General features: G+C 43.3%; 1 long non-coding RNA gene and 1 pseudogene across 3 annotated transcripts; one reads left to right on the forward strand and one right to left on the reverse strand.

The window, feature by feature from the left end:
* Window positions 1-21,209, forward strand: part of LOC134485036 (sperm motility kinase Y-like) — a 319,058-nt pseudogene that overhangs the window by 11,554 nt on the left and 286,295 nt on the right.
* Window positions 1,507-17,980, reverse strand: LOC134485040 (uncharacterized). Of its 3 annotated transcripts, XR_010062923.1 has the most exons (4): window positions 17,835-17,980; window positions 17,309-17,457; window positions 15,779-15,901; window positions 1,507-6,484 (listed from the first exon to the last, which is right to left on the reverse strand). It is a non-coding gene; the product is annotated as an uncharacterized LOC134485040 (long non-coding RNA). The 3 variants fall into 3 exon arrangements; XR_010062922.1 differs by lacking the exon at window positions 17,835-17,980 and having other exon boundaries at window positions 2,584-6,484; window positions 17,309-17,813; XR_010062921.1 differs by lacking the exon at window positions 17,309-17,457 and having other exon boundaries at window positions 2,868-6,484; window positions 17,835-17,954.

The raw sequence follows: 21,209 nt of genomic DNA on the forward strand, positions 1-21,209 counted from the left end.
CTCGGCCAGAACATGTAGAATTGGGACAACCATTCAGGATGTCAGCTGATGCAATGCCTCACACAGAGGTGCTGGCAGAACTCAGGGTTCTATTCCCTGGACATTGTGACACGAAACAGACTGGGAACAGTGGGAAGAGGAGGGTCTACAAGGCTAGCTCAGGCAAGAACCCATAAAGATCATATTTCATCTTTCGTACAAAATCAGGTGAACTAGCCCTGTACAAGGCACATATTACTTTCCATTAGAAAACCTTTGGGAACAAAATCGCTAGTGTAAAGTGGGGTCTGTGCCAACTGTGGGTGCCTGGCATCGGTCAGGTCTGGTGTCAGGATTGACCCATCCACAGACATACACAGGCACACACACACATCATTTCAGTCAAGTACACACACACACACACACACACACACACACACACACTCACACACACAGACACACACAGACAAACAACCACCTGCTATCTTGGGATGTGTCCCAGCTGCCTCAACTTAGTTTCTTCCCACCACATATGTCCCTAAATTATGTGAGCCAAGGGTGGTCACTCTCCTTGCTGGGTTCCCTATTCCTCAAGTTCAGGTGTGGTCACTCTGCTCCTCCTGATCCTTTCCTGGTCTAGAGCTTGTCACCTGACCCTGTGGTTCACAAGTGGTCCCAAGGAAGAAAGTAATCCATGTCTCCATGCTTACGTGGTTGCCCATACTGCTGATTCCTGGCAGGAGTCAAGTGTGGATGGGTACTTGACAGCGTCTTGGTACTTAGTTTGTCAGTGTCTCCATCACCACAGCATTCCTGTGAGACCAAAGCACTCCAGACACAGATTGGGATATGCTGAGTGGCACGGCAGAGTATGCCCCTGAAGAGCAGGGAGGCCCAGCATGGCCACAGAACAGCCTTGGATGTGCCTGTCTGCCTTTCCCAACAGAGCATGGCCTGTTGTAACAGGTGCTTGTCATTATCTTGGGGAACACAAAAGTGAGAACCCTGCTGGGGCTTCTGGTCTTCAGAGAGCAGGCAGGGGCCTTGTGCTCACTTGTCCCTCACTAGTCCCCTTGGCCCAAGGATTGTGGTTTTCAGGACTCCCAGAAGCAGCAGAGGACAGCACAAGTCATCCTTAGTGTGTGCAGCAAATACAGGTGCATGGAGGTCAGGACCTGTGCCCTGTGTCCTCAGAGATAAGAATGAGCCAAGAGCATTGGCTGACCCTGAGAAGCCACTTGGGTCTCATAAAGATTCTATTTATGTCCTTCCTCTGGGCCTGTGGAGACATTGTGGGGAACTATGCCAAGTTTCTTTGGATGCCAGGCTGTGCAGAACTGCAGACTGGTCACAATCCATAGGGAATGGACAGGACAATTACAGGCCATGCTCTGCCATGCTTCTGAGAAAAAGTGTGCAATGGGGTCAAGGTGTGGTCATAAGGAGGAGCCCATGCAGATCCCAGAGTCTCCTTCCAATATTCATCTGTGGGCTGGGTAAAGAAAGCCAGCACAAAATCACAGTAACTTTATATGATTGTCTTTTAAAAGAAACATCAAAGATAACAGGTGTAAATCATGAAAATGGCATCTGTGTGTGCGTAGACAGCTGTTTGCATGGAGAGTGTGTACCCACACTCCAAGCACAGACTACAGGCATGGGGAGTGTCTGTCTACACTTGGAGCAGAGCATACATGCTATCAAACACACAATAAAGGCCATCATGCCCAGGCCCTGGGTCTATAAGCCACTGAAAGCCTCTCACTCCTCAGTGGGGTCTGATGTCCAATACCTTAGAGACATCTGCAGACTGTGCTGTCAGAACATGAAGAGCCATGAGAGTCTCCCCCGGGAACTCTGTAGTCTTGCTGGAAATGCAAGAGGAAAGCCCAGCCTCTAGGCCAACGTGTAGCATAGTTCATACAAGTATCACTGACACACAAAGATTTTGAAGACAACATGGCAGGGCCTGGCAGAGCTGTAACTTGGCCAAAGGTGGAGTGGCTGGGACAAAAGAACAATCATGGCTGTGGTAGCTCCCTAAAGCCTGGATTTCTTCCCCCTCTATTATGGGGTCTCTGAGGAAGCAAACTGATGGACTCCCAGAGCATCCTGTTGATTAGCTTGCTGTTCAGATGTGGGATGTGGTCACAGTGCTCTGACAAGGCCACAAGAGCATCCATGGGAGTGAAAACTAGCCTAGGTGTGTCCTACTGTGCCCAGGGATTTGCACTCTGGCTTATGGTATGGAGGCCCAGGGTGCAATGGGGTCAAGGTGTGGCATAAGGAGGAGCCCACGCAGCATAGCATGTGAGTCCTTGAACTCACTGCATTTAGGTCCTTGGGTGAGTCTCATGTGGTCAAACTCTGCATGACTCAGGTGGCTGACATCCACATAGAAGCAGGGGCAGGGGGTTGGGAGAGCATGGGAAGGGGATAACGTTTGAAATGTGCATACATAAATTATCCATGAAAAATAAAGCTCATAAAAACTTCACTCTGTGCTCTGGGTTTACCTGAGCCATAACGATCTGAAACTGAAACCAAAGCCAACTCATTCATTCTCTCTCCCTCATTATTTCTAAGATGAAGAGCTTCAAAGGATGCATCTATAATTCTTATATTTAATAACTGCTCTTGGTATAATAGGGTGATCTTATATATACATTTTTGACTAGCCTAAAAATGCAAACACGAGCAAGCAATCAGAACAAAACGGAGCCCAGGGACTCACTATACATTTGAGGCTGTTCTGGAATTCACTACACAGGCGAGGGGACCGGAAACTAACCATAATCTGCCTCTTTCTGCATTCTTAGAGCTGGCATTAAATGCACATGCCACCACAAATAGCTTTATATGAACATTTTCACAAGCTTTTACATATATTGTGTCTAGAAAAACATTTTATTTACTTAGTATCTAGGGGGGAAACTGACCTTATTTATTTTCTCAACACCTGAATTGTAATTTGTAAATAACAAAGTAACCTTTTTTAGAGAAATTTTTAAAAAGTACTACAACATTGGAGAGTTGGCATTAGTGAATGCCCTGAGACAATGGAGATCCTGCAGGAGTTGGTTTGCTTGGACAGTGAAGGTGCTACAAAAGTGGAAGTCTTGCGTCAGTGGAGGGGCTTGGCAAAAATGGAGGTACTGCCACACTACTGGTCCAGCAACAGTGAATATCATGAGACAGTGCATTTGCAGTGACAGTGGAGCTCCAGCAACTGTGGAATTTGTGTGCCAGTAGAGGTCCTGCAAATTCTAGCTGCTGAGAGTGTCTATGTCCTGCAACCTTGTTGGTCCTGCAACAGTTGAGGTACTGCAACAGTGTAAGTCCAGCTACAGTGGATAACCTGTTATAGTAGAGGTCCTTTAAATTGGCCTTGGTGAGACAGTGGACGTCCTGGGATAGTGGAGGTCCTATGACACTGGAGGGGCTGGAACACTGGAGGTCATGCCAAAATTTCAGTTCTTCTAATGGTTGTGGTGTTGTGACAGTGGTAATCTAGCGACAGTGGACATTCTGTAGGACAGTAGAGGTCCTACAATATAAAAGTCCTTGGACAGTGGAGGTACTGACACACTGGAGGTCCTGTGAGAATGGAGGTTCTTATAACAGCTGTGACACTGGAAGTACAGCAAATGTAAATGTCCTCTGATAGGAGAGCTCCAACAAACTGAAGTTGCTGAGAGACAGGAGGTCCTCCAACAGCAGTGGTCCTAAGACAGTAGAGATCCTGTAACAGTGGAGAGGCTGAGACCCTGGAGGTCCTTTGACAGTGGACTACTTTGTAACAATAGACGTGCTATGACAAGGGGATTGTACAATAGTAGAGGTCCTTGTTATAGTTGAGGTATTCCAACAGTGGAAGTTTAGGGACAGTGACTTCCAGTGCCCGTAAAGGTCTTGCAATTTGGAGGGTCTGAGACAGAGGAGTTGCCTGACCACAGACGCCCTACCACAATATTGGTCCTTGACTGTGGAGGTCTTGGGATAGTTCAGGTGCTGGGACAGTGGAAGTTCTGCTACAGGGGTTATCAAAGTGCATGCAAAGAAGAAGCAATGGTGCCAGCCAAACATGACCATGGCAATATAATGAAGTTTTTCATCCACCCCAACATCATCTTGCTTCTCCAATTGAGTCTGAGACAATTCTAATAACTTATCGTGAAACTGGTTGAAATTTTACAGCTTTACAAATACATCTGAAAGTCTTTCCACCGAGAGGAGGAAGGAGCCAAGGAAATATTTAGGCAAATATTAGCAGGCTTTATCTATGGCTATGGGCACTGTATAAGTTCACAGTGACCTGAAACCAGATTATATTTTGTTAAAGAAGAACAGAAAAGTCAAAAGCATCGACTTTGGCCTTCAACTCAAGACAAATCTGGGCAAATGCTGAACTGGCAGCATGGTGCTTACCCTATTGGTGCACCTGATCTCTTCCTAGGACAACTTTATGGTGGTGCAAAAAAAAAAAAACCAACATATGGATCTTAGGAGTAGGCTTATATTTCACTGTTGTATTTGACTCTGTTGACATACAACAGTTCAGAAGACAAGTTGTAGCAGGTGTGTACCCTGCTCACTGTGGGTTGTCAGAAGAGACAGCTTAGCCTATTACTGAAAGTAAATCCAAACTATGGGCTGACAGTCACAGAGGTGATGATGTACCCCTGGTCAATGAAAACTGGAAGAGGTTCACAAATCCTTATGAAGAAGTGATCCCTCTCATGCCAGATTCTCCAAAAGAGGAAGAAACGTAATATATTGAGGTTTGAGGTAAAATATTATAGATTCATTGCATCAAAAAGGTATAAACAGAACATGGCATCCTATTGCTTAATGTAACAAGTTATACACAGGAATTGCTTCACAACACAGGCTCAGCAGCTTTGTCCAGTTACGGTCCCCTTCTCTACCCTTGCTGATTTCCCTCTAGGACTAAATAGGAATAGAAGTGAACAAAACATAGACACATTGTTCTCCTCATCTTCCAATGGCCTAGTGTCTCCCTATGATCATAAGGCTAGTCAAAGAGGAAGCAAAGAGCCATTGGGCATGCCTTTCTTCTTTTCAGGACACTCCCGACAACACCCACAGTGAACAAAGCATACATACACACCGGAAGTGTCCTGTGTCTTCACTCGCCAATAAGCCACATTTGGAAGAGCTGTAGCAACGAGAAAACAGAGGACAACCTACTTTCCTGCTGTCTCTCAGCAGAGAGCAGGACATTCCCCATCTGGGGATTTCCCAGAGGCATTAAAGGATGAACCAATTCCAATGGGGAAATTCACTGATGAAGTTGTGTTGCTGCTTTCCTTCAAGAATGAAACCTTACAAGGGGGTGGAGGAAGAGTTTTCTCCCAGAAATGAGGCCAAGGGAGATTTTCCAGAGAACATGCAGATGGCAAAACCCAAGTGCCTTTGTACTTTGTCCTTCCCAGTTTGCTCTGTGCTCATTCTTCCTCTGGCTCTGTTTTCCAGTTCCCCATAATTCTTACCTTCTTATATCTTCTAAGTATTTTATGATACTTCCCCCAACCCAAGCCTTCTCCCTCCTCTGGATTTCTTCTCTTCCCAGCAAGGATTCAATATGTCGGCTGTGTAGCCCACTCTAGAGCGTGGTGCAGCTGAATGCATCCATTCACCTGAAGTTTATCACACTCTAAAAACACCAGCTTCCACAAAGTGAGGTGGAGAGTGGTATGAGCTCATGAAGTCTTCCATAGTTTACTGGTCCAAGCACACACGGCATTTATCACAAGAGCTATAGAACAAATTCTTATGCTTTCAAAAGTAGCATCACATTTCATTCAGCCTCAAATATAAACAGCAATGACTTTGAAAAATTGAAATTACAGTTGCTGCAACAGTGCAGATCCTGTGAAGAGGTAGGTCCTGCGACAGTGGAGGCACTGAAATAGCGCCGGTTCTGTGACAGTGAAGGTCCTTTGAAAATCGATGCACTGAGATCATGGAGGTCAATCTACCTACAGTGGAGCTGCTGCACAATTGAAGGTTCTGCTACAGTGGAGGTCCTGCAAAATTGGAATTGCTGATACAGGGGTATTCCTGTCACTGTAGAGATCCTGTGGCAGTGAAGTTGCAGAATCATGGGAGATCTTGCTTCAGTTGATGTCCTGAAACACTTTAGTTGCTACGGGTGGTGCTACGACAGTGGAATTCCTGGGATAGTGGAGGTTATAGGACAGTGGGTGTCCTGAGACAGTTGTAGTGCTCCTACAGTGGAAGTCCTGTGACAGTGGAGGTCCCGCAATAGTAGTGTTGCTTGGACAGTCCAGTTCTTGGACAAAGGAGGTCCTGTGACACTTGAGATGCTGAGACTCTTGAGCTCCTGAATAGTAGAAGTGCTGTGATAGTTGAAGTGCTGAGACACTTATGGTCCTGTAACAGTGGAGTTGACACACAGACAGTGGACTTTCTGAGGTAGTGGTGGTGCTTAAACAGTGGATGTCCTGTGACAGAGGAGGTCCTGCAATAGAGGAAAAACAATATATTCTGGCTGATGACCCAGAGCTTCCAGAAAATAGACCACCAACCAATATATATCAGAGGATGGCATTATTTGAAACCAATGGGATGGAAGGCCCTTGGTCCTGTGGAGATGTGATGCTCGAACGTAGGAGGAGGCTAGAGTGGTGGGTTTCGAAAAGTTGGGTGAGTTTTGGAGCAGCATCATAGTAGCAAAATGGAGGGAGGAGGGAGAAGATGTAGGAGTGGGCATTTGTGGATTGGCACCTAGAACGTGGGACATCATTTGAGATGTTAAAAACAGTGGAAATAATAAGGCATACATTGTCTGACCCAAACCTAAGGGATACTCCATTAGGAACATAAAAACCCACAGGTGCTCACCAACAATCAGATAAAATTTGGCCTTTGGCGGTCTACTCCAAAGAAACTCTTCCAAGAACACTGTTTAGTTTTTTCAAACAAAGTTTAAAACTCTTAAGTGTACTCTCAAATCTGCCCTAGTTCGCATAAATCGGTCAAAACTGTTGGCTTTGTAAATACTTCTGTCTTGTCCCAATGGTCACATGCTGGTCATACCAACAACAAGATACTTGTCAAGGTGGGAGTCAATCAACATGGGATCCTTGTTCCAACTGGGCATGCAGACCTTGAGCTCACCTTCAGTTTGTCACACACACACACACACACACACACACACACACACACGCACACACACACACACACACACACATGCACACACTGAGAGAGAGAAAGAGAGAGAGAGACAGACAGACAGACAGACAGACACAGATTCATAAACACATGCACACACACACAGAGAGACACACACACCCATGAGAGAGTGAGAGATCGAAAGTGAGGTAGAGAGAGAGAGAGAGAGAGAGAGAGAGAGAGAGAGAGAGAGAAAAGAGAGAGAGAGAGAGTTCTTATCATCTACTTTCTAATGCATATTGTGTGCTCTTGGAGCTGAGCACAGAGACATGCACATGTAAACCAGTCATGTACACCTAGGAACATTTTCTGATCAGTATTTTCTCTTCTTTATGCAGTTCTTAAATTATCTTTAAGAGAAAGTAGTGCATTGACCTACCATGAAATCTTGGACCTAAAGGTACATTTTACTACAAAGCTTATATATCACTTACAGATGACACCAGTAGAAAATAAATTAAGTTCAGAATCATTCAATCAGGAACCCTTAATGTATATACACCATTCTCACTGCCTTCACTTAACCTCATGTTTGGACCACTGTTCCTAGCTGGAGACTCCTGTTTATCTCCCAGAATAAAAGGGAGGCTCCATGCTCAGGTGGAACAGCAGATTCAAGGTGGGACTGTTGGGTGACATTACAGTGAACACCAGGGACTGTCCCTCAGAGGCAGGTAGTGGCCCTTTCTTTCCTCCTGGGGAATCATTAGCTACATTGTCCTGAGCAGAGAAGGATCCTCTCATTCTAGCAGATGTTCTGGATGATACAAGGAATGTGAATAGATTATGAGATCACTTTACCACATTTCTTTCTGAGGCAGAGACCCTTGAGACCCTTGGCTCAGGAGTAACAGTTCCAGATAGCAAGGTGAGGTCAGTGTGGGCCCTGTGTTCACCTATGAATAGTAATTTATGTTAATCACCAAATCTTTAAAACTTACAGCATGTGGGAGAAAAGTCTCCCAGGAGTCTCAGCTAAAACTAATCAGTGAGTTTTTAAGAACAAGAACAAGTAGGGAATTTAAATTCATGTGATTGCTACAAACAAAGCAAGACACTGTCACTAGATCACCTTTGTGTAAGGGCCCTGACAACATACACAACTTAAGATGTGAAGTGCTCAGGTAGCACTCTTCGTGGCATGAACCGAAGACACAGTTTCTCTGTGTCTCATCACCTCTGAAGCATGGTCCACAAACAATGGCAACAAACCTTCTCTTCCTCAGACTTCAAAGTTACCTTTACTGTTAGTGATAGTTTCCACAGTTAACTAACCTCTACTGGATAGACAGGTTTGACTAACCTTCTCTGAGCTTCTCCCAACCATGTACAGATGGGACATCCCTCTGCACATGAGGCCTGTTCCTCTCAGGCCTGCTGTTCTCCTTCCCAGATTAGAAACTGGATACTTTCAAGCCTACATTCTTAAGTCATCTATCAGATGATGATGTAGAGCACCCAGCTCCTTCTGTACCATATCTGCCTAGATGCTGCCATGCTCCCACCTTGATGATAATGAAGCAAACTGCTGAACTTGTAAGCCAAACCCAAAGCAGTGTTCTTCTTATAAGATTTGCATTGGTCATGGTGTCTGTTAATAGCAGGAAAACACTAAGTAAGTCACTTTCTACCACAGATTACAAGGTTAATTGAGTGATGTCATCACCTGAGGAGACATGGCCTTATATTAAGGTTCTAATCTCCTAAGTAATTGCAGGCTCTCTTCTGGCCTAGGCATTGGCTATAATATTAAACTTCCCAGTGTGCTTTTCTCTGTAAACTATACATTTTGCATTTCTATTTGCCCCATTTGCTCTTTTTCATTGAAGTCCTATAACCTCAGTATAACAGAGGCCATACTGGGCTCTCTTCAAATTTTCATCGAAGAAATTTGTTTATTACTTTTTAATTTAGCCTCAGGTAGGTTTTTACGAAGTGTCGGAAAGAAGCCACATTTTGTAAAACCATCATACAAATTATCCCAGACCAGTTACAAATATTATTGCCTTCTGAATCCCCTTGTCGTGGGCTTCCACATTCTGGATAGGTCTTGGCACTCCTGACTCCCAAGCTCCTGCCAGTATACCCCATTAAACTCTTCTTAGAGCACTGGGCCACTTCTAGATCAAAGTTCTGAATTCTTGCATATTTTCCAAAACAAATAATAAGGACAAACTGGCATGGTCAGGTATCACAGAGCAAGAGTCTGCTCTATTACATCCCCTTCTGCATTAGTTACCTTAGTATTTCTGTGACAGAAATGCCATGAGCACAGCAAACTATAAAACATGTAGGCGATTAGTGATCCTATTTCACAGACCACCTGTTACCATAGGTTAAGTTCCATGATTACAGGGCACAGTGGAAGGAGCAGGAAGCAGAGGACTCACATCTGGAATCACAAGTACAAAGCAGACAGAGCACAGGGAGTGGTGCAGAGCACTAAAACCTCAAAGTCCAGCCCCACTGGCATCTTTCTCCAGCAAGGGCACACCTCCTGAGTCTTCCCAAACAGAGTCACCAACTGGGAAAGGAGTACTCAACTGCCCGAGACAGTGGAGGATAGCTCATGCAAAATGTCATGATGATTCAGAAATTCGAATCAGTAACATAGAGAACCTTCACTCTGGGTCAATGTGTGTTGCTGCAGAGCCAGCAAGCTGCTCTCCCTCCACTTGAACATAAGATGTGGATTAAGTAAAAATGTAAACAAGCATCTCCATGGAAAATCAACAGACCTGTTATTCTGGTCATACTTATAGGATAAGTCCAGAGGTGCTGGATACTGAAATCACAGAAGAAGCCAACACAAACTCAAACCCTTTAGTCTATAGGAATAAATATATGACAGAAGTCAAAATGGATAATGATATGGAGCAAACACTCACTCAGCAGATAAAATTACACCTAGCCCTTACTCACAGACCTACTTCATAAACAGTGTACATTCTGCTGGTACCTACTCAACACAATCCTAAATGCTGCAATCAAACCAAATGGTTTCTTACTTTGTTGAGTATGACTTAAAAACACTGAAGTACTCTGAAGGAGGTTAATGGAATCTTCTCAGGGCCTGGGGAAGATGGCTAAGGGAGTACAGATTAACAAAGCAACACAACCCAATTTCCCCACCAGCAAGCAGAATCCGGCCTGATGTCAGTTGCCAATTCCGGAGGGTTTAAGAGAAGCCTACAGACTGGAAGGACTGAGGTAGGTGAGATTAAAGTACAGTTACACTGAATGCTCACTTGAGGAATGGGAAGGGTAGAAACTGGAAAGTGCTCTGTGTGTGTGTGTGTGTGTGTGTGTGTGTGTTCCATGCATGTGTTTCTGTGTGAGTGTGGTTGGGTTGTTGCTGTTGTGTGCTTAATTTGAGACAGAGTGTTACCACAAACTGAAGCTGTCCTAAAACTCACCCTGTACACAAGGGTTCTTTGGACAGTAAAGAGACCTTCTCTCTCCTGAAAGGGGGATTAATGATGTGTAGCACAAGCTATGTGTGAATGTAAATTTCAAAATCTGAAGATTTTATAAATCTCCTTTGGCTTGCTTTAACAATACTGGTGATTATAGCAATATATGGTACACTGAGGACAGAACGGAATATATAGTGTAAGCTTTTGAGAAGGTTCAGAGGTGAAAGGAATAGCTGATGATCTGAGTTTAGTTCCAGAGGCACTGTTAATAATCAAACACAAATGTAGCCGAGTTTTATCACGTGTAAAAATCATTCAGGGCATCCAGTCAGAGATTAAAGTATTTTTGGTGTTGTGATGCTACACAATCATAAGACTGATTCCTGTGGAACAGGCTAGTGGAGCAGACAGTAATCAACAGGACATGAGAAAACCTACAGAGCAGGAACTAGAGAGAAAGCTCAGGATTTCAGAGCACTGGCTGCCTTTCAGAGGACCTTCACTTGTTTTCAACATTTCCAAGTCAGCTCACAGTCATGTGCAACTCAAGATCTAGAATATCTTACCCTCTTCAGGTTTTGTGGGCACTACATAATACACACAGTGCACGTATACTCATGTACACCCTTGTTGGATGACCATAATCCAACCACAGCAGGGACAGAGCTTGCCACCCTCAAGCTTGCCAATTTGAAGGAGGAAGCCTTCTTGTTAAAAGCACTGGAGAACAGCAGGCACAAGGACACCTGACTCACACATTCGACCCGAGGTCTTGAGATGGAAGCCACACATAACTCTGGCCTTCTCACTGAAGAGAGGTCATCCTTGGGTAAGGAGCTTTCATCTGATCCTGTTTTCCTCTTGGATCCCATTACAGAAAAGCATTTGTGTTTGTCCAAGTCTGCACAGGTTCCCAGCACCCTTCCTAGTCATGTCTGACAAATCCATATGGAAACCACTGTGTAACTGGAGTCCTAGTCTATAGCATCTCTCTACTTCATGCTACCCTCCTTTTATACTGCAGATTTCATAGGAAATCATATTCTTTGTGTACTTACAAATCCCATGTTGTTTACATGTGGCTAATGTTTCGTCCTCAGCATGCTTGCCTGGAGACAGGGCTGGATGCAGGTATTCTGTAGACAAGGCAAGATGCAGCTCCTCTGGAAGCCATAGGACACCAGCGTCACAGCTGTAGTTCAGTGCATGCATGACATGCATTCACAACGAAGACTGTAGCCCCAAGGTCAGGTACATCCACAGGGTACTAAGGAGAGGGACCTGATTGCTACTGTTGATGCTGCATTTCCTCTTTGTTCTGACTGTTTTAACTGGAATTGCCCCCACACGCAAAACTCCTAAGATATCTGACAGCCACACACAGATGCACATGCAGGTAAAACACAAATGCATGTGAAATAAAAATAAATAATTTTAAACTGGAGAGAGAGAGAGAGAGAGAGAGAGAGAGAGAGAGAGAGAGAGAGAGAGAGAGAGAATGGTGTTTATAAAAGAGAAACTTACCCTCAAAACCTATTTACTGTCCTGAAACTTCTTTCTCATGGGCAGAGGAACATAGACATGAAATTCTTTCTCTCTACACTTCTCAGTGTGTGCTGGGGTACTCTAGAATACCGGTTATTTGGTGAAATGTTGAGGGGTTTAGAAAGATGAACATCATGTTGCAAGTCAGTGGTCTTTAGTCCCTCGTGAGTTCCGTGATTTCAGCTGAGGTTCTCTTGCAATGGGTTCTGTATCCAGAGTTATAATCATGAGCTGTGGAACTTCATTTGCTACATGGATACAGGGGCCCCAGTGTAGTCATCTGTTACTTCCCCAACCCATGAGCATGACCCAGGCCCAGTCACAAGTCAGAATTGGGTCCTCAGAGACGCCACTAGGAATGTATGTAGACAAAAGAAAGAAGTCTGGGGAGGGTAAGGAAGAAGAGTGTCAGGTTGAAGCCTGTTTCAAATTCAGAATAGCAGTGTATGTATTTCAGTTAACTGCTTTCATAATTCCCTCATCTGTGAAATCTTAAGACTTGTTAGATTAGATCTTTTAGCCAGAGAGCTAACACCACTGAAGCCAAAACTTTATACAGATAGGCTATCAGGAGTGTCACCCATGTTTACTATCTCTGCTTCCAGAAGAGGTGCAGACAAATATTTCCTCACTCATGGTGAGTACAACACAAAGGAAACCAGTGCATGCTCCTTACACCCCTGAGGACTTCCCAGGGTAGGGGTTCCCAGCACACTGGGATCTGACAGTGAAAGTGTCTGTGATTTGACTAGGGCACTAGGTACTACTTACATCACTTTTCCAGTGATGGCACTGCAGAGATCAGACAGTAGTTAAACTTGAAAGCTCATCACATTCAACTTCTTCCTGTGCTCCTAACACACCTGATCCCCACACCCTAAGAACTGTCAGCCCCTTTAAGATGCTGCTGTACTTTCACACCCTGCCTCCCTGGACTCTGGACTCTTCCTCATGATGCTCTGCTCCTATCTCCCTTGCACCTAGCATTTTACTCCTTTATTTTTATTTCATGTTCCCACCTCCTGCATGTGTTCTGAGTGGGTCAGCTATGGGTAGGATCATGAAATATGTGGCTGTACACACACACACACACACACACACACACACAGACACACACACAGACACACACACAGGTACCAATTTAAGACAAGGCAGACTGTTTATATGCAGGGGATACAATGCCTTCAAGAATTGGGACCCTGAAAAAAGAGCACTACACTTAAAAACAAAAATCCAAGGAAAATAAACAACTGGAGTGTCAGTGGAGGTTGTGTAAGAAGAGTGTCAGAAGAGCCTGTGAGAAGGTGAAGGGTACACTGAACACTCAGCCAAACAGGAAACGTCTGCATCTGAACTGTGCAGCATCCACCCTGCAGTGTGGCATGCTGTGGGTGTGTCTGAGAAACCATATCTCATCACCTGAGTTTGCACGTATTTAGACCAAGTCTTTGGGTGTAGGAGGTGACTACTATATCTATAGATTAATTAAAATTAATATGGATGAATTTATCATGCATAAAAAGTACAACAATGTTGTCCAGACCCAACAGATGGATGTATCATTAATGGATTATTCCTTAAATACGTCTGATCACGAGGATGAAAAATTTAGGATTAATCTCTGTTCCACTAATGGATGACTCACCAAATGTGCACCACACTGGAGCGGACCAACCATCAAAGGAAAGCTACCGTTCTTTTAATCTTTTGCAACTGCAGTAGACTATGCAAAGCAAACACTCACATGTGTCTCATCAGTCAATCAGTCTACAGGACAGAGATTACCTATGCCAGTCTCAGGGACAGAACAGCATTTTCTGTTTCCAATTCAACTACCCTTTTTTTCTTTAACCTGCAGCCAGGCTCTGTGGGAGAAGCTGAGATGGTGGGCAATGAAAGGTGGATGTTGGAAGGAAGCTAGAGCATGGTGGGATTTTATAAGCCAAAGAAGTGAAATTCGTATTTAATTCCCTTAGACAACTGGTCCAGGTGCAGTGTTCCTGATGGTGGCTCGGTGCTCCAGCTGTGGATTCAGGGAACTCAGAACATCACGCTGAAAATAATCTCTCAGACTACAGAGTCAAATTCCTGCTGGTGCTCCAGTCACATCAGAGAAGAAATTAAGTCCCTCCTCCTATGGATCCTCTCATTTTTGTCATTCTCGCCTGCAGGAGATTCAGTCCTTCCTCTGAGGGGGCTACTCATACCTGCAAGTGATTTAGACCCTCTTGAAGGGAATTCTGTCTCCAAATTGGGATGTGGACCCTCCTGTTAGAGAATTAACTCTCTGAATCTTCTCACAGAGTATATGTGACTACCTGGAGACAGCATTATCTGCACTTCTAAACTCTGATTGGTAAAGAAAACCCACGGTATGAGTTTGAAAACCTGTGAGTTATATACTGAGTAATGAAAACCTATGAGTTCTATACTGTTGATTTCTAAATGTATTCAGTTGATTATGAATTATTCTGCAATATTTTGATGAAATTTACTTACTTCCTAGATTTCAAACAAAAATAGAAGCTATAGTTAAAAGTTTAGTGTGTGTTTGGCCAAATTATTTTCAAAATATTTTTGATTTTTATAAAAGTTGGTGTACAACATAGAAATTTTCCCCTATTTTGTTTTGTTTACTGCTAGGATATAGAAATGCTTTATTTCTGCTGACAGAGCTTATATTCATTGGTCTTGTATAACTCACTGTTGAGTGCTCAACTTTAGCAGATTCCTTAGGGTCTCTGCCATTTATAACAGGATTCCATCTAAAAGTCGACTGCCTTGTTCTTCCTTTCTGAGGAGATGCCTTTTGTTCAGTTTCCCCCCGTTAATGACAGAGCTATACTGTGAGAACAATGATGGACAGCAGTGCCAGAAAAACCTGGGACACATTTACAAAGTCTGGTCCAATTAGAATGGGGCATGGTGAGATAGTTCTGTCAGGTATGCTCTGACCCTATGAGTCTCTCTTCACTACCTTCACTTGGACAAGTTGTAAAGCAATTAATATGGTGAAGGATGAAGTCCCTGGCACTTAGTAGGTGACACTTAAAGACAATGCCTTCCACGTGATCCATTCAAGGAAACCTGAAAGGTGGTCTCTCTTGTAATGACATTGGTGTCCTTATGAAAGGGAACCTAAAGTCACAGACACTTGAAGAGGCAGAGAGAGACCACAGGGCACCAAGAGGAACCAGCTACCTACAAACGGAGGAGAACTGGAGCCAACTCTTGGACCCCAGTCCTCCAAACGGAAGCCAACAGAAACCTCTGCTCAGTTCTGCCTGCAGCCCGCAAACACTGGAGTGTGCATTCTTGGTGTGCTCCAGAGCCTGAAAGTCGCTGCTCTAACCCCAGCTCTGTCATGGGGTGGATGGAAGTCTTGTCTATCTTGGGGTGGATGGAAGTCTATCTCTCAAGGTGAGGTAAAGTGGTCCTGAGTTAGGTGCCAAGGTCCAGTCCCAGGGGGAAGCTTCCCGATAGCTAAGCTTGAGCTTGAAGCAGGCAGAGCTGTGCTCTCCCTAAGGAATGTAGCACTAGTTGCCAGAATAGAGGTTTCTTCTTTCAATGTACACTTAGGCAAATTTGCAAAGATCCAAAATGCTGGCTGTGGTTCTCACCAGATTCCTTGGAGTATGCCCACAGAGTTCCTTGTCTGCTCCTGGGAATCCAAGCCTTGTCCTTGAAGGGGCTGCTCATGCACTCATCTGACTTCTTTGGTCAGGAAGCACACCTGCTAAAAACTGAATTTTAAGAGGCAGATAAGATCAGAGAAAGGACTAAAAGAGCTCGAGGGGCTCGAGACCCCATGTGAACAACAATGCCAAGCAACCAGAGCTTCCAGGGACTAAGCCACTTCCCAAAGACTATACATGGACTGACCCTGGGCTCCAACCTCATAGGTAGCAATGAATAGCCTAGTAAGAGCACCAGTGGAAAGGGAAGCCCTTGGTCCTGCCAAGACTGAACCCCCCAGTGAATGTGATTGTTGGGGGGAGGGTGGTAATGGTGGAGGATGGGGAGGGGAACATCCATAGAGAAGGGGAGTGGGAGGGGTTAGGGGGATGTTGGCTCAGAAACCTGTAGAGGGAATAACAATCGAAATGTAAATAAGAAATACTTAAGTTAATAAAAAAAAAAAGACATAGAGACAGGAGGAACTGCATCCTGAACTTTTGTGTAGGAAGTTTGGCTTGGACTGATCAAGTATCAGAAGGACCATGAATTCCCTATGGCCAAATTAGCTAGGGCTAAGTTTATACCAAGAGAGCTCCTTGAAATACCTGATCTGCAGTTTGCGCTCCCTTCTACAAGCAACTACTCAGTGAATATAAGTGACTACATCCAGGTTACTTAGTTGGCTGCTAAGTGTAAATCTCCTTTTACCTTTATTTAAACATACGGTTCACATAACCATTAAATGGAAAAGCCCCAGTGGTATTAGTTATAAAGGTGCTCACATAATAAGTTTTTGCCAAGAAATTTTCAGTAATTCATGTAAAAATCTATATGGAGAATGCAGTATAGTACAGTCAAATCACAGGTTTATAATCCCATATTTAAAGTTTGATATGATTACAAATATTAAAGCAGGACTATTTTAAATAGTCTAATATATTTAATTTAGAATTAATCTGTTTTGCAATGCACCAATCAGCCATAATGTAGGTTAGCTTGTTTCCTAAGTCATGTGTTTTAAGAGGCGTATCAGTCTACCAGCTAAATTTGAAACACCTTGACAGGATTGTATTATTTAGGTACCAGGAATATTAATGAAGATGAAAAGAATAGGAAAGTTAAAATGATTCAGTAAGCATTAAGTTTTATGGATGCATAACAGCTTAAATCTTGATGAGATATGTGTGAGAAAACTAGTAGGGGGAGCATAAGTAAAGGAATGATCCTATCAGTGCCTCTAAACCATAAAATGCATTCCTACAGTTATCTGAACTCCATTGACTACGGAAGTCAAGGTAAAACACACACACACACACACACACACACACACACACACACACACACACACACACACACACACACACACAAAAGAGGCAGATAAAATCATCTTTCTGATTATATTCACAGCATACACCTCTTTGTTTGTCTTTTTTTGTTTTTTAATTTTTTATTAGATACATTTCTTTACTTACACTTCAAATGTCATTCCCCTTCCCGGTTTCCTGTTCATAAATCTTAGGTGGGGCTGCTGTAAGGTTCAGATTCTTTGCTTGGAAGCCATTACCACACATGATGTTTATATTTTTGTTCACTTTTTCAATATATTTTTCTGCGGCGTGCTCTAAGAGGGCATCGAGTAGGGTTACATAATTATTGGTATTAACAGCTGTACTCCCAAATCCTACTCAGTATGGAGTCTGCTGATGTTCAGCATAAGGAGGTGCCAAGTCAGGGAACCTTCATGTGCTGATGCAGCAAATGAGAGTCCACAGAGGCCCCAAGCAGGAGATGGAGGAAGGAGCCATAAGGACAGTTGGGAGAAAACGGGTCAACTTCCCTAAGATTCGGAAAGAAGCAGTTGGTCTCCATCCCGAGGGAACTCAAGCTAAGACTCACAAAATAGTGCTACTAAGCCAACCCAAATTCTCTTATTTTTTCTCACATCCCTGAGAGAAGAAAGGAGTCATTTCAAACTCCATGGGCTCCCCTCATACTCACTGGAATTGGATAGTGAAACTGCCATAACCTCTGTTCTGAAAAATCCCCTCAGGAACTAATGAAGGGCGTGGCTAAGTCCGAGAGAGGAGGGGCGGGTATCGTTCATTGGCCACTCATGCGCGCGCATGAGCTCTATGCCCATACACTGGAGTTTTCCAGGCTACCTTTCAGGATCCTTCGCATTTACAGTGCTTGTAAAATACAAATCAATTTACTGTGGCATTGAATACCCATCTCAGCTTTTTAAACCCTCAAACATGCTTCCCCTTTCTTAAAGTTCCTTTGCATTATTTATAGGACACTGCTGAGTGTCATAGGCTACAGGTAACAGTACTCAAAGTCATTCCCTGTTCATCTGAACTTTACATCCTTTGACCAGCAACTTCCCAACTCCATCCTTACATTTCACCCAAACCCTGAGATTTGGACACTGTCCTGCTCCCCGTGCTAAAGCACAGTAGTCATGAGGGTGAGGGGACACAACATCCCACTGACCCTTCAGCCAGCTGGAACGAATCAGTGTATCTTGTGCCATGATAATAAAACATACCTTCCTTCCATCAGTACTGAGTGGCCACTTACATTTGAAACGTGAATGGCCAGAAGACCTTTAAGGCAATGGCTTATCTGTGCGTAGTTTGGGGAGTCCAGGCCTTAGGAAAACATTTCCCAACAGTAGTGTATGCTATTCAATGTGATCTTGCAACACTTATTCACATCTGACCTCACTGTCCAGGGATGGCCAAGTCTACTTCACTACAGGTCTCACAAACACACATGCAGTGTTTTCAGATACTTGCAGGTTCTTGAGTGCATCTGTCTTCCCATGCACTAGGGACAGCAGGTACCTGCTCTTCTTTGGGAGGTATTTTTATGCTATGAAAGGCTGCCCATGTGCTGCAGACACAAGGAGAATGCACTTCCTGGGCAAGACAAGTGTGCAAATCCTTCATCAGCTCTCTGGAACACTCTATTCTCTTACAGAGGAAAAAAAAAGACACGCTTTCAAATAGGAAACTCATAAACGTAAAAAATACTAATGGTTGTATTTCAACAATTGATCGTACAGCTCTTATTAAAAAGAATTTTTGGGTTTCAAATGCTTCCGTTTTATTTAAAATTGTGATTATTTCCCTGATGCCCAGATTTCTATGGAACAGAAAGTTCTTCTAAAACCATATTAGAGATTCTGAAAAAGAAAATGTGTTGAAATCATAAAGTCACCTTTCACACAAAATAAGCAAACTGAGGCCTTTCTCCCATAGCTCAACTGAGGAATGAGAATGCAAAATTCAGGAATTAAAATTAAATAAATCCGTTACGCTGAGAAAGAGATGCAGACTCAACTGACACAAGTTTTCTTATAGCACTTAAGTCACAGGGGGCACAGCAACACGCTTCTTCCTTTTCTGACAGTTTTTATAAATCTCTTTACTAAATTTACAACTTCTGAGATAGCTGTGCTTGACAGCCACCCATGAGCTCCCATTCGTCTCGGACGTCTTTGTTCCTACCTGCAAGAATGCTGTCTGTGTAATGCTGTGAGAGCTCTACAGCCTTTGGAACCTCTGAAGTATTAGTTAGCTCTCTAACAGGACTGTCACCTTTGCTTTCCACTAATGATTAGTGTTCTGGTGATTTGAATTGATAAAAATAAAATCCCTAGCATCGAATCTGAAACCTTTCTCTAGAATTTTGGAAATTAAATTATGAATTAGATATTCAATCTCAAACATTTACATTGGATCAGGAGGCTCACATTTTAGATGAATGATGTGTTGTGCGCCTTACATAAAATACTACTTGTAGCCCACTCATGTAAATTAAAGAACGTACAGGCAACATTTCACCTGCCCCAAGAGACCTGTCTCCTGCATATTGGGTCCCCAATGACACAGGAATGCCCTAGGCTGTGAGGCCTGTCTCCTGCAGACAAGGTCCATTATGACACAGTAGTGCTCTGAAATTTTCGGCTATCACTGTCTGGTAGGAAAATGGAGTTTGGAGAAAGAACAGAAAGATAATATCTAGGCCTACTGCCCTTGGAATGACAATGGAAAAGGTAGGGTAGAGGAAACACCCTGTCATCTTTAAAGCCCTTCATTCTGCCTTCTGGGTCCAAGAGTGCCAAAGCTAACAAGAACGGGTAACTTCACCTTAGTCAGATCACTAAGAACTAGGCAGGATTTTTCTTGGTAAAGTAAGACAAAATTTCTTGGATGTGGAACATCTCTCAATTGCAACCATTTCAGAAAAAGAAATTAAACATCACTTAGAAGGACATTTGTTCCTTCCTCTTCAGGCCCACCCCACAAATCGACTGCCAAGGTCAGACCTGCTTGAGTACAGGTGACCTCTCTCTTCTCACTTAGTGTTCAGTTCATTCTCAAGCTCTGTTACTTTACGAGAAGCTTCCACTTTGTCAGACACATCATGACTTTTTGAGAAGTTGTGTGGGTGCTCTTTAAAAATCAGGTTTTCATGGTCTCCAGAACTGCCAGATAAGTGTGCATCTTGGCTGGACAAGAGAAGAACACAAAAGATTATAAATAAAAATACAACTAACTAGCCTAACTAAATTTTCATCTAAATTTTAATGTTTCCGTGAGAGCTGTTCATTTTTGCACATTATTTCAGTTATTTTATGTATTCTGGCTGAAACAAACTGTACCTACTCTACGGTCTGAGCAGAACTTTAAAATCCAATCTTTGCTCATCAACTAAATGCCAGTTCAAAGAAAAGGGCAGGATTTGTGGAATAACCCTATAACCAACCTGGCCAAAAAGGTATGAGTACAACTTAAAATATATCAAAAGAGTAATAAACCAAGAAAGAATTCCATGCAGAAAAGGGGCAAAATAAACTCTTGACTGTGACTTTCAAAAATAAATATGTGCACTACTGATGGCTCAGTGATCAACTGATGATTACATAAATGCTAGGAAGAACAGGCAGCCAGCTTAGCCATTGAGAGACTCTCTTTCATTGAGCAAGGGAGAGTAATTAGAGGATAATTTCCGTCAACCTCAGGGCAAGCCTCCACATGCACCTATGTACACAGATGTATATGGTGGTCCAACATAGCCACACTTATAAGGGAGAAAGAAAATAACAAAGTGAGGGTGCTCAATTTCATTAAGCATCAGAATTTAAATGTTTTGGCCATGTAAACCTGCTTAACTATGGGGGTAGTTTAAAAGTACACCATTTCCACAAACTTTTCCCCTTTATAATACTGAGAGCTAGAACAACCCTGATTAATGTAATTCAGTGTTACAAGGGCAGAGGACATATAACCTGAATGAATGTCCATGCACACACACACACACACACACACAAACACACACACACACACACACACAAACACACACACA

Source organism: Rattus norvegicus, chromosome 1, assembly GCF_036323735.1.
Source record: "Rattus norvegicus strain BN/NHsdMcwi chromosome 1, GRCr8, whole genome shotgun sequence".
NCBI lineage: Eukaryota > Metazoa > Chordata > Mammalia > Rodentia > Muridae > Rattus > Rattus norvegicus.